The sequence below is a fragment of the Lontra canadensis genome, unplaced genomic scaffold, assembly GCF_010015895.1.
Source record: "Lontra canadensis isolate GAN:19392208 unplaced genomic scaffold, GSC_riverotter_1.0 scaffold34, whole genome shotgun sequence".
In the NCBI taxonomy this organism is placed as follows: Eukaryota; Metazoa; Chordata; class Mammalia; order Carnivora; family Mustelidae; genus Lontra; species Lontra canadensis.
This window is the reverse complement of record NW_022631028.1, coordinates 12,889,204-12,903,647: the sequence shown is the minus strand read 5'-3', so window position 1 is coordinate 12,903,647 and position 14,444 is coordinate 12,889,204. Positions and strand designations below refer to the sequence as shown.

At 37.6% G+C, this 14,444-nt stretch overlaps 1 protein-coding gene across 1 annotated transcript in view; it reads right to left on the bottom strand.

The window, feature by feature from the left end:
• CNTN6 (contactin 6) overlaps positions 1 to 13,761 on the bottom strand; it is a 246,849-nt gene extending 233,088 nt beyond the window's left edge. Inside the window, 1 exon segment of the mRNA XM_032867430.1 lies at positions 13,672 to 13,761. The gene's annotated coding sequence lies outside the window, so the exon portion shown is untranslated.
• Positions 13,762 to 14,444: the final 683 nt, after the last annotated feature.

Sequence of the window (14,444 nt, the reverse complement as noted above, 5' to 3'; positions counted from 1 at the left end):
GTACACTCCCCTGCATGGCCCTTGTCCCATCTCAGTCTGTAAGAAACAAGAGTTCTGCTTCATCCATCACAGTTTTATATATCTGAGTATTATTGTGTTTTGTTTTGCCATTCAAAAAACCTATAATCATACCTGATACCATGAAGTTATGAAACCACCTGCCATGCTTACATCCCTGGAATTTCCAGATGTGAACCAATAAAATGAAATTTTTGCCTAATCCAGTTTGGGTTGTATGTTTATCTCTTGCAACCAAAATCATCTAAATAGTACATTCATTCTTCACCCTGAATTTATATGAAGTGTTTCTCAAAGACACCAGAGCAAACTGATATACCCCGAGACTTGTATTTATCAAAGTTTCCATTGCATTGCCAGAATTTTCATCCCTTACCTTGAAGATAACACCATATGTCATACTTGCTAATAATCCTTGGAGTGGTATGTAATGTAGAGCTCACAGTTATTCCATAATTTGTGCTTGGTTTGTATTTGATAGCCAAACAATCTAGTATCACTAAGAAAATGACTAAACTCAGAACCTAGAGACATTGCTTCTTCTGTTGTCTCTTTCACGTAATCAGCTTAGTAATGTTGAGTGATTCATTTATAATCACACTGACTGCCATTTTTCCCCTTATGGAAAAGGAGGGGTTTAACCTAGAGTTTACCTTTATGTTTGTTCCAGCTCTAATATTCTAATATTGTTTTATTCAACCCAGCATATAACTTCATAGCAAATATTTCTCTTTATCATCCTGTATGGAGCAAAAGTCTAGGAGATATTTTATTTGGCAAAACTCTATAAAGGTAGATTAATAGCTATTATTTATACATCAGTTGTCATTTGTACAAGTTCCATTTGTAAAAGTTTAAATTACATGAGGAAGGAGAGTACTCTGACTCAATGAAAGCCATCCAAATTAGAAGGTTCTGGTTATTTACTCATAGCCAAATAGCCTAGAAATATTCAGTAGGTAAAATTTATGCTCGTCACTGACACACAAAATAACCACAGGAATTATTTCTAGGTTCCTAGAACCCTAAAGATCATTTGACACAAAATAAAGGAGGCCAATATACAAACTTAAAAGAATTTCCAGAGCTCTAAAAAAGTTTCACAAATGTATCACCAGCATTTTGCTTTAGGTAAGGTTTATTTGGCCATGTAATCTTAAATATCATTTTGACCTGGAAAAATGGGAGTCTTGGTTCATGACCCAATTGCTAAGATCACTATTGTATTTGTACTGAACAAACTTTGTCCTCTCTAGGCCATGCATATTTTCTTTTGCTCTCATGGACTTTCTCAATGCATAAGTATTAATTTCACACTTCAAAAAAAGAATATGCATAGGTTCACAATTCATTTCTTGTAATTCCAAAATATATATTTTTTAAATCTCTGAAAGTTAAAATATCTTTGTAAGTTGGATGGGAAAATTCACTGGGTGGTAAAACGTGTCCTGAGTTAATGTGAGGTTGTTCAGTCTGTTTTATCCAATTTATTATGAGTATTTACATGTTTTGCTGCTGAATCAGAAATGGTTGACAGAGCTGTTGCTCACTGGAGGTATTGTCTAAATACATATAAAATTATGCCACAGTGTCCTTTATTTTTTTTTTTAAATTTTACTTATTTACTTGAGACAGAGAGAGAATGATAAAGAGAGGATGAGAGGGGAGAGGTCAGAGGGAGAAGCAAACTCCCTGTTGAGCAGGAAGCCCAATGCAGGACTTGATCCTGAGACTGCAGGATCATAACCTGAGCCAAAGGCAGTTGCTTAACCAACTGAACCACCCAGGCACCCCGCAGTGTCTTTCTAAAGGCTAAAATAGAGATCAGCAAACTATAGAATGATGACAAAATTTGTCTTCCTGTCTGTTTTTGTAAATAAAGTTTCCCTGGAACCCAACATGCCTGTTTATTTATGTACTATATATGGCTATTTTTGTGCTACAAAGGCAGAGTTGAATAGTTAAAACATATGAGACCAATATGATCCTCAAGAAAATATATATTATCTAGCCCTTTACAAATTTAGTTTCTGCACGTTTTTCTGCTCAACCCTACTCTAATACATTCTAAGATCTAAAATGTATTTGGCTATAAGGATTTCAGGTAAAGGATTGTGGTACTACACTTCTTTAACCCTATGTATGTACACTCAGCAAAAATATCATCTGTTTAGCAGAAAAAAAATGGGTCCTGTATTTTGAAGTAGCTTCAGCCAATGAGGGTCCTGCCTTAAACTGACCTCTTTGTACTATGTGTTGTTGACAAGCATCTGAACCTAAAAAACAGATAAGAGAAGAATCAGAAACAATTGCTGTGACTGTGAGGTCACACCCAACATTAAGTATTCTTAACTCAGACAACACTAACAGTTTCTTTGAATGGTTCAGAACGACTGCTTTTTTAGAATTGGAAAGCTATTACTCAATCCACTCTTAGCTATAAAACCGTTCACCAGTCTATGAATTGCATACAATTGCCAGTAAACCAGGAATTAATTAGGAAAGTCAAGTATTGGCTAAACTGTAAGCAGTAGGGAAATTGGGGGGGTGGGGACTGTTGTCATGTTCAACTGTGGCATTCCAGCAGATATGGGAGACAATAGGATTTATCAAAAGAGAAAGATTCTTTTTCTTAAAAAAAAAAAAAAAAAAAAAAAGAGGTTTCCAACTTCTGTTTGCACTGGGAACTAGGGACAGGAGCTTTAAAAAAAAAAAAAAAAAAAAAAAAAAAGGTAGGGTGAGGAGCCCCCGGATGGTTCAGTTAGTTAGGCATTTGACTCTTAGTTTCAACTCAGGTCATGATCTCATGGGTGGTGAGATTAAGCCCTGCATCAGGCTCTGCACTCGGTGGGGTATCTGCTTAAAAAATTCTCTTCCTCTGTGCCCTGACCTCTAAAATAAATGTTGTTGTTTTTTATTAAGTCAGGATGAATGTGCATGCGTAGCTCTGCAATAAGCCTTTGAAAGGGGCTCATATAGGATTCCAGCAGGTATTCACCTACCATACTCTCAAGTTTCAGAGAATGCTTAAGATGACTTAACATATCACACTGAAGGACAGAAGGAAAATATGGGAAGTTATTCTTGTCCAACTCTCAATCTGATTCTCTTCAATAGTAGAGATAATGTAAGTGATACCGGTCTGGGGTTGGAGAATTATGTTCATTAATACACACTCTTTATAGAAATCTTCAGGTCAATTACAAATTATAACTGTTCCTTACCCCTTCTGTACTATCTGAAATGATTTTCTCACTTTGATAGAAAAACAAAGTCCTGATACTACTGAATGGCTTGGTGATTGGTATGGCTCTAAATACAGGGTAATAGAATGGCCCATGCAGGAATATTACTTAAAAAATTGGCCAACTTCTCTTTCTAATCGAGTCTCACTTATGTTGCTTTAGCATGAAAGAAAACCATTGTTGAAAGTGCATTAGTCTTAATGGGCTTTATTCTTCCTCTACTTAGAGCAACACTGCTCTGACATTAAAGAATTTTGTAGCAGAGATCAAGATCCATTATCAGATTGTGTGTTCATCATCAGAACAAATGTGCTCAGCACTAACTGCCCTTTTGTTTTTAATTGACCAGTTAATTAACTGCATCAGATAAATTAAAAATCCCAAATCCATTTTCTTCAGGTACCTTCACTGTTGTATTTCAGTGTGATCAAATTCCACAGATGGACAGAAGAGAATATGCTTAACAATTTTTACAACAGATTTCCAACCTCAGCATTCATGGAGTTATTTACTATCAAACTAAATCAATAATAAATTAAAAGATGAAATATTTATGATGTGAAAAAAATCTGGCTTGGAATAGGAAACCCTAAATGCCTTAAGTCAGGCAAAGTAGCAAGATAAATTGTACCATCACATTCTTTGTTTTCAGAATATAATGCTATCACTTATGATAATTGTTATGCCAGCTCTCAAAATAGGCAGTCATAATAGATGATAGATTAGTAGAAAGATATAACACAGCGTGTTTAATGCAATCACAGAAGAAGTATTACTTCTTTTCTTAGAGGAGGCATGATTACACGTTAAGTTGTTAACAGCATGAAATAAATGCAAATATGTTTGTTATGAAAATAGAATCATTTGCACATTTTTGTTGGTCGTTATTAGAGCAACCAAGCTGTAGAAGTCAACTCAGTCTTCAATACAGCTGATCTCAGATGACTTTTGGTTGAGGAGTCTCGCTGAAAGAGATTAGTGTGGAAAAACTGACTTTCTAACTACTAAAAAATCATACTTTGAACGGATGCAGAATTTAAAGAAACTGTATAGATGAAACAGGCCAGCCCTTTGCTTGCAAGCGTGAGGACACTGAGGCTTAGAGCAGGTAAATGTTAATTCCAGTTCAGTTCAGGACCTAGAACAGACTTGGGGCTTGCTGGCACAACCCTGCCAGAGGGTTCACCTTCCTAGTTATTCCTCTTGACCTACGACTCAGGGCATGCCATCCAAACCTAAAGGGATTCAGCTTCTGTGGGTCCATTTTCCCAAATGTAAAATGTGGGTTATTATACCTCATAGGAATGCTCTTGGTGTTTACATTAATCAGAATAAGACAATACAGAATGGGTGATACTAGTTTGGAGACTTTGTAATGTCCACTCTCCCCTCCCCTAAAGGGTGACAAGAAATATCTGTTCAGCCAAATCCAAGTTTATTAGACTTACTGCAGAAGAGGAGAATATAACTTGACACAGTCTCAGCACTACCTCAGAAGGGGAAGTTATGGATGATATATATGTAGGATTTTATGGCCTGAGCTGAGTGATTTTAAAGTTGTTCTTGCAAGACGAGAACCCGAGTAGGACTGGGCACAGTTTATGGAATAATAGCTTTAGATGGATGGGCACCATGAGGTGAGACTCTTGATGTGCGTCTTGAAATGTAAGCTTTATCCTGTAGAAGCAAATACTTCCTGAAGCAAATAACTAAATGATTTTTTTTTTTTTTTGCTTTCAGTATCATTTAACACAGGGATAGGAATATGCCAGTTTTAGTTCCCGTATAATAGAACGGATGGACTGCTAACCAACCGTGAAAACAGAAGCTGGGAAAATTTTTCTGTAAAGGATCAGACAGTAGATACTTTCAGTTTTGCAGATCTTTTGGCCTTTGTCACTACTACTTAAACCGACTATTGTAGCATAAAAACAGTTATACACAAGACAGTCACAGATGGAGTGGCTACATTCTAATAAAACTCTGTTTACCAAAAAAAACAATCAAGGACAGAGTTTAGCCTGAGGTTGCAGTTTACCAATTCTTGACTAAAGAATGATGGAGAGTAGTGTCTAGTCATTAAGATATTAGCCCAAGCCTACTGAATATTTGGCTAATCTCTGGAATGACAGAAAGCTGAGAGGGATAGTAAACATATTAGATACCAAATTTCAGAAATACTGGGATTACAAAGAATGAAGTGTGTGCATTTATTCCATTATTTTTAATCCAGATATTTTTGAACTTTGCTACTGTATAAAATATACATATAATAATGGTATGTATTATTTTACATATATATATATATATACACACACACACGCACGCACCTATACATACACACATATATACATGTTAAACAGAAAGGAGCAGATTATTTTTCTTTTCATTTTTTGAACCTTCATTACAAATTAGCCAAAAAAATAATCAAAACAGGAATATTTATAAGAAGATCTCATTAAAACAGATATGGGTGTGAAGTATTTTTGTTTTGTTTTGAGGAAAGTATAAAATCTGGGGAGCAGTATTAGAGCAGCAGAGATGGAAAAAAAAAAACCTTTTACTTCCTTCTGTGCCTCAAAAAATTTCATTAGAATATGAGAATCTTTTCAAAAAAATATTCTGTTTTGCTACATTTTTCAAAGTAAAGAAAAACAAAACAAAACAGATCAGTATAGGCCAAAACATTACCTAAATCTAATAAATCATATTTAATAAAATATATATTAAGTCTTACATTTAGGTTTAAAAATTGATCTACTTACTTAGAATTGGAGTGGGGTGGGGAAAACTGATTCTCTATCAATCAATGCTTATAAAAGGACACAACATACACTTTGGGGTGACTCTGGGGCAACATTTTATATTTGCCTATTTTTTTACATAGTTGTCAAAAATCAGATATAACCAAGATTGCATTAATAAAAGCATAAGTGGTCAAAACAGGGAGGTGTTATTTCTGTCTTAACCTGCACTTATGTAACCACATAGGGGGACTGTATTCTCTTCTAAACATCATGGTTTAAGAGGAATTTTGACAAATTGAAACTCCCTTCGGGGAGCAGGGCAAGGATGATGAAGTGCCTCGCAACTTACGAGGGTCAGTAGAAAGAAATGAGTGTGTTTAGCCTGGAGAAGAGAGGTTTAGCAGGCAGAAAAGAGCCATCTTCAAATATTTGAAGGGCTGTCTTGTGGAAGAAGGATTAGACTTATTATTTGTGTCTCAGGAGAGCAGAACTGTGACCAAAGGGTAGACATTTCAGGGCAGCAAATTTCAGCTTAGTATCAGCCCAGAGCATTTTAACAAGTAGAATTGTTTAGCCAGTGGTTAAGTGTACTGGCTTTAAAACCTAGACAGTCTGGGCTTCTATCTCACAACCTACAGATACTTAATAGCTTTGTGACTTTAGAGAAAGTAAAATAGCCTCTCTGAGCCTGAATTTCATGATAATTGTAATGGAAAAAGTATTATCTACTGTGTGGGGTTTATATGAGTATTCCACAAAATTGTTTCTACAAAGAGTAAAAGTAAAATGTTTTCTCTTTGAGATACCAAGTTCTTTATGACTAGGAGTATATAAGAGTAGCTGGATAACACTTTTTCTGGATATTGTAGATGGCATTTTTGCATCAAGGAGAAGATTAAATCAGATGGCCTCTTAAGACCTTCTAAACTTATAGCTTTTTAATTCTGTATCAGAGTGGGAAGCCAGAAATCTTCTGGACTAGGGTTCCTTAGGTCATGGTCCAAAAGCTAGATTTTTGTAGCAGAATATTTACACAGAGGGAAACCCCTATAACAACGGACATTTGGGTTTCTCTTTAAATATCTCAAGAGATATTTAAAGTATCTCACACCAGTCCAAATGGCTAAAATGAACAACTCAGAAAACAACAGGTGTTGAAGAGGATGCAGAGAAAGGGGAACCCACTTACACTGTTGGTGTAAGTGGGAATCCCACTGTTGGTGGGAAAGCAATCCAAGTGGCTATATGCAAGATATAGCCACTCTGGAAAACAGTATGGAGATTACTCAAAAAGTTAAAAATAGAGCTACCCTATGACTCAGCAATTGCACTAGTAGGTATTTATCCAGAGGATACAAGCATAGTGATTCGAAGGGGCACCTGCACCCCAATGTTTATAGCAGTAACTTCCACAACAGCCAAACTACAGAAAGAGCCCAGATGTCCACCAAGAGACAAATGGATAAAGAAGATGTGGTACTTATATATAAACTAGAATATTACTCAGCCATCAAAAAGAATGAAATCTTGTCATCTGCAAGGATGTGGATGGAACTAGAGGGTAGTAAGCTAAGCGAAAGAAGTCTATCAGAGAAAGACAAATACCATACGATTTCACTCACATGTGGAATTTAAGAAACAAGATAGATGAACATAGGGGAAGGGAAGGAAAAATAAAATAAGACAAAAATTGAGAGGGAGGCAAACCATAAGCTGAACTTTAGGAAACAAACTGAGGGTTGCTGGAGGGGAGGAGGGTCAGGGGGAGGGATAATTTGGGTGATGGGCATTAAGGAGGGCACTGGATGGAATGAGCACTGGGTGTTATATGCAACTGATGAATCACTAAATTTTGCCTCTGAAAGTCATAAACAGTGTATTTTAACTAAATTGAATTTAAATAAAGAATTTTTTAAAAAATCTAAAGGTCTTACATCACTGGGTCCACTTTTCCACACAGTAACAATACAACAAAAATGCAATAATAACAACCAGTTTCAGGAGTGCTTGGTCCTTTTCCACAGTTTGCCTGAGTCTGGGGGGACCTTGATTGTTTCAGACCTATCCTCACTCTACCACCTGCTTGGTCTCTACCATCTCTGCCTGACACCACCTGGGTGAGATAGCTGGAAGCAGAGTCCTTTTGGACTATATGACTACACAGAGATATAGAAGGAGGAGGAGAAAGAATGAGATACCAGGAGGCTGGCTGAAAGGGAAGATCACAGGAAGAAGAGTAATATGACTTTTTGAAAACTGACTAGGCTCTATGCCAGGGATTGTACATGCACTGTCTCATTTAATTTTCTCAGCAGTCCTACAAGATATGTACAATGACTGCTTTCACTGTACAGTTGAAGTGACTAAAGTTGGAAGGGGTAAGGAATTGAACAAAGTGCAACCAACTAATCAGTGGCAGAAAAGTCCCTCATTTGACCAGTAACTGGTTTGAACCCTGAGCCTGTGCTTTTTACCACAATGGTTAATTTTATAGACTTTACAATTTTGCCCAAAGCTGGCTCTGGGAGATGCAGTTCAAATTTCTTTGCATTGAAAAAGAAAGATCTCTCCCTATTAAGAGTTGCAAGCGGATGATTCTTCCTTCATTGTGAGTAATCTGAACTGTTATAAACTGTTATAACTGTTATAAAGCACTGGGCAAGGGTTCCCACCATGTGCTTTTCAGGCTTAAAAAAAATATAGCATGCAGTCAAATATTATGCAAACCACAAGGTTAAATAAGGTAAACAAAATCCTGCAGGATTTTTCACTCTCTCTGCTACTCGAAGGTATACACATTTTGAAGAGAAAGGTATGGTACATAGTGTTGCTAAGACTTCCAGGATCCTGGGATTCTGTTTTCTACAGTACTTTTCCTAGGGTGAATGCCCCCAAAGAAGCACTTTGGGAAAACCTGATCCGGGCAAAAGAGCCCTGGACCAGAAAAGGAAAGGTCTCCAAGTCCCATCTCTGCCAATAGCTACTGATACAATCTGAGTTAAGTCTTAACAACCTCTGTTCCTAGGTTGCCCACAGTAAATATTGGGACGGTAGTATCTGTCCTCCTGATGTCTCCTAATTTTTATAGGGATCAACTAAATAAAGGATTTGAGAGAGCTCTCTCAATTGGAAAAAGCCCAAGATATACATCAGGGATTAAATGACTGAAGTGTCACTCTCTCCTGCGTAACTGATCAGGAAAATTGGCTGGATTCTAATCACTTTCATGCCAATCAGTGATTTTTCTGACTACATTTAACGGCATGTCTTCTCTTTTTAATGTCTGGATGTGTGAATTTTCTGACCTACCTGGAAGAGAATTATGAAAAGAAAATCTATATATTCATATTATCATGAATACATTAAAACTACACAGTTATAGGCTCTCTGCTGAGAAAGAACATACTTTCTTCCAGGCTATCCATTAAGGGAGAAAGGGTGAAAAAATAGTGAACACTCACAGCAGGATGTACACTGATTCCATTCTGTTCCCTTTGACTAAGGTTCATGGTCCCCGGCCCCTGGACAATTGGACCTTTTGCTTTCTCTTCCATCAACCTGTCCCCTGATATGTGCTCCCATTGGCAGTCCTGACCTCACAGAAATAGGAGTCGACTCAGGAGGAAAATGCAGTTGCCTGTCAACACTGTTCCTGCAAAAGTCTGGGAAATTCCTCAGCTACTGAGAAGCTAGAATTTTGAAAATAATAAAAATAAAAAGGACAAAAGGAAAAAAAAAACTCATTTGGGAACAGGCAATGCCATTACACCTCAGTCTCTTAAGAGCCCCATTCTTTGACTTTTTGAAGTTACAGAAATGGGGATCAGGGTTTTTGTTGAAGGTGTGTTATTCTCATTAAATACATGGTCTTGAGAGGAGAGACTGTGGCAAGAGGCATGGGGGACCGACCTCATCCCCAGCCCTTGGCACCTTCTATTGCCTTTGGAGATAGCATTTGCAGGCAAAACAGATGCACCTATTGACCTGAGCAGACATCTTCCTAAGGGGAGGGCATTAAGATACTGACACAGATTTCCCCCATTTCACGTATGTTCCTTGCCCTCTTACTAACAGGACTTAACTGCCTTCTAATACTTAAAATTCAGTAATTGCCACTTTTATAAACTGATCTATGGTGTGAAAGGTGCTCTCTCAAATAAAATGTCTAATTTTAATTACTTTCTTTTTTTTTAAAGATTTTATTTATTTATTTGACAGACAGAGATCACAAGTAGGCAGAGAGGCAGGCAGAGAGAGAGGAGGAAGCAGGCTCCCCACTGAACAGAGAGCCCGACACAGGGCTGGATCCCAGGACACCGGATCATGACCTGAGCCTAAAGCAGAGGCTTTAACCCACTGAGCCACCCAGGCGCCCCTCATTTTAATTTCTTAAATTACCAAGAAAAAGAAAGTAAGGCTCAGAGAGAGTCACTAACTTTCCTAGACCCACAAAGGATAAAGTGTGCATACTCTTTTAAAAGCACTGTTTTCTATTATGTACCCTGTGGTGACTTGGGACAAAACTGTAAGCCTAATCTGTATCCAGATCTATTCCACTGTGAGCTATTAACAATGGGGAGGGAGTTAAGAAAGGATATGAAAAACCATACTAAGTGCCTTCTGCAGAAGGGTAGACTGGCCCAGCTCGGGGGTGGGGTGGGGCGCGGTTGAGTTGGGGGGGTGGGGGGTGGGCTTTGAACCAAGGAATCTAAATGGCTCAGAGAGAGTTCATCACTGCCTGTAATCAGTGACATAATTTCAGTGAGTTCAGCAACATTTTGAGTTTCTGAATTCTAAACTGAGATGAGAGAGCAGGCAATTCAACAGAGATAAGTAGGAGGGAAACTTCCAAATAATAGAACAGTACTTCAACTATTATTAGGTCAAAAGCATATAGTATATGCCTGAGCTGGAACTTGTACCCAGATCTTTTGATTTCAAGACAAGGGCCCTTTTCATAATATATACAGGAAGCACAGGATTGTTGTCAGCTCTCTGGATATATGTGCTTGGAATTACTCTGAAAAGAATATTAAATGGTTTCTAACACAGGAGGCAGGTTGAATGTGAAGGTAACTTGGGGAAAAGGTCTAAGGAAGGAGGATCTGTATGAGAATAAGAGTACAGTGTTGTTCTCAAAGATGGCATTGGTTCTGTCAGACCATCCATGCCTGAAGGGAAATAAGAAAAATAGTCATTGACTCAGTGGCTCTGTGGGCTCCTCAAGAGAAGGCAGTAGTAGGTAAGAGTCCATGCTTTGCAGCCAAGCTGCTCATTCTAGTCCAGCCTCTGCCTCTCACTAGGGGAGGGACTTGGTACAGGTTATTTAACTCTTCTCTGTCTTAGTTTCCTCCTCAATAAAATGAGGATAATAATAATAGCTTCTTTCCAGGTTTTAGGTGAGGACATCTGAATTCTATAAACTGCTTAGAAGAGCATCCCAGATGAAGTCAGTGCTCAAACAAATAATAGCTGCTATTATTACTGTCATCATTATCATCATTATTAAGTACAAAAAAACCCCAAATTTGAAAGATTGGGTCATTTCCCAGGATGCTTCTATCTTTGATTATGTTGGTCTATCTTCCCAGAATTTTCTAACTTAAGTATTCTGCCAAGAGCTGATAACTTTTATTCCATGAAGATTTTTATTATAAGTTCATTTAGAAATGCTTTTGCTTTCCTTTCAACTTCTAATTGATTTATCTTTAATGAAGGAATAAATGAAACATTTAAGGTCTGTCTGCTTTTTCATGATGTATTTTGCACCATCTAGCTTTCAGGGTTGTGTCTGTATGTGTATGTGTATGTGCGTGTACATTTGTGTCCTTGTAAACAGGAGGGGTTAAGTTACATTAATTCACTGAGTGAGTGGGTGATTTGTTGGTACTTATGAGCGCCTTAAATGTATTTCAGGGTGTTATGGAAAAAGCAATCCATAAGGAATAATAATTTTGAGTTACTATTCTCTTTGTTATCTTGATAGAATTTAGCACAATCTCCTTGAAAGGTGATACACTAGACCTTTTAAATAAGGAGAGTGAACAGAAGTAAGTAGGCTTAAACTGGACTACATGCCTTCAAGTGACTGAACATTTGAGAATGAGAATATAAGTGAAGGAAGAATTTTTTTTTAAGATTTTATTTATTTATTTATTTATTTATTTTAGATTTTATTTATTTATTTGACAGACAGAGATCACAAGTAGGCAGAGAGGCAGGCAGAGCAGAGAGCCCGATGTGGGGTTCGATCCCAGGATCCTGGGATCATGACCTGAGCTGAAGGCAGAAGCTTTAACCCACTGAGCCACCCAGGCAACCCTAGTAAGAATTATTTATGCACAAAAGTGACTCCCAGCAAGGACAGCATCACCCACCCACCACTTCATATCTTTTTTTACCTATGTGTCTCATATGACATCAATGGGACAATTGATCTTTAGGTCCCGGAAGAGGTGCATAACTTCCAGAAAAAAGCAATGACTTCAGATTCTGCATGTGGATTTCCAGGGGCTTAAACCTGCCTTCCCAAATGTAAAATGGCACCCAGGTACAAGACATTTTTGGCTTAATGGTTACAAACAGAGTTTAAAAGGATATGAGTTTGAAAATGTATTGATCGTGTTACCCAATGTTATTCAGAGGTGTCAGAGTCAAAGAAATATAAGCACAGCTGCATATTTCACAAATTTCAGGCCCAATCTGGTTGTCAATTCCCAGAACTTTCTAGTTTTTCAGGGGATGTGTACATATAAATAATCTAAATGCATGTGGAAAAGCACATACATCTTTTCTTTACAAATCACTTTCCTTCACTCTACCTGACATAAACTCCCCGATGTCCTGGCCAGAGTAGTATTTTTGGCACAATATTTTTCCTGATTTCTCTATTGCCTCCTGGGGATCTGCCTTTCAAACATCTAATATGAATTTTCTCATGAATGCCAATGATATACAGCTACATTTTTCCTTTAAACTTTTCATCCCTCAGGCACTCCAAGTACTCTGTGACTACTTCCAAGATATCTGTAAGTAGATGAATAGCAATTACTTGTAATAGAGAGTAGAAAAGGCAAGGGCATTTTTATTGGTTCTGGGAAGATTTAACTACGTTGATACAGCATTTACTGAAAATCCCCATCACCCCCAGAGCATGATGAATGTCCACCTCCATCTCAGTTCTGCCCCAGGAGATTCCTGGGTACAAAGTGCCCTGAGGTCTTCCTTGCCACACAGAGAAGTTTGTCTCCATTCATTCTCACATGTTAACTTCACTTGAGTTTAGTGAGCAGTGAACACTTTATTCACTCCCAATTCAAATAAAAATAAAGGTTTAATTTGCTTCCCTGTCTTCTGGGGCTAATTTCCCTTCATTGAACACTCATACTTCCATTAACTCAAGGAGAACAACCCCCTAAGCAGCCTTTGATTAGACTCTGAAGGACTAACTGTTCATGTGGAAGCTTGCACATAGCTCCTACCAGCATTTACAAGAACCTCTCTTTGTGTACCACATATCCCCAGGCAGAACAGGCTATGGGACATGACCATCAGGCTTTATGTGACTAGTGGCTCATAATTCACACTCTACCTACTTCTGAGCTCTTATGCTGAATTTCTAGGATACATACCATAATCCTCCATCTCCCCTGCAGACTTACCATTCACAGGTAGAATACCAAGACATCAATTCCTGCTAAGTGTCAAGAACTTTTATCACATAGGAGATATCAGAGCAGGCTTTAGCAAAACTCAATTTTATGGAACATCTCCAGGGTCTGCCTTTTATGTTAATGGGTCAGTCTTGCAGTTGAGAAAAATAGTTATCAGTTCCTTTGCTGTTCTTTAAATTCTATGATTTCAACTTTATTCTTTATATTCAAAGAATCTAGAGACAAAGCAAAATAATAAGTTCTATCTTAAGAAAGGACTTACTCTCCTCAAATCTTAACTGAGTTCCATTTGTAACAGATGTTATAAACCTGCTTAGAGAAAGATGACATGATTTATATGTTGACACAAAGAGGCAGAGGCTTACCTGTATATGTGTATATCTTTTCATATAGGTGGATTAATTTCTTTATCAAACATTATTTTCTTGTTTGAGTTCCCCTCAAAGTAGATTATGAATTAAGGACTTGAACTCAAGAAGATTTTTTGGGAGGTGACCCCAAGAAACAATAGAAGAGAAACAGATGATTCAGAAAATGAGAATAAATATTTGTTATCAGGCCTATTATCATTGTGGTCAACTGAATCTCAGTGTCTCTGGGAAACACTGGGTACAGAACAATGTACAGTTATCCCAACTGAAGGAAACAGAAGATAGGTATTTATTTATCATTTCCCCATCCATTATTGATTGAGGGTTGCTTCTGGGAGCATTAACTTTCAGGCAGTTCTAGTTTGTCCTGCATGGAGGAAAGCATGTTTC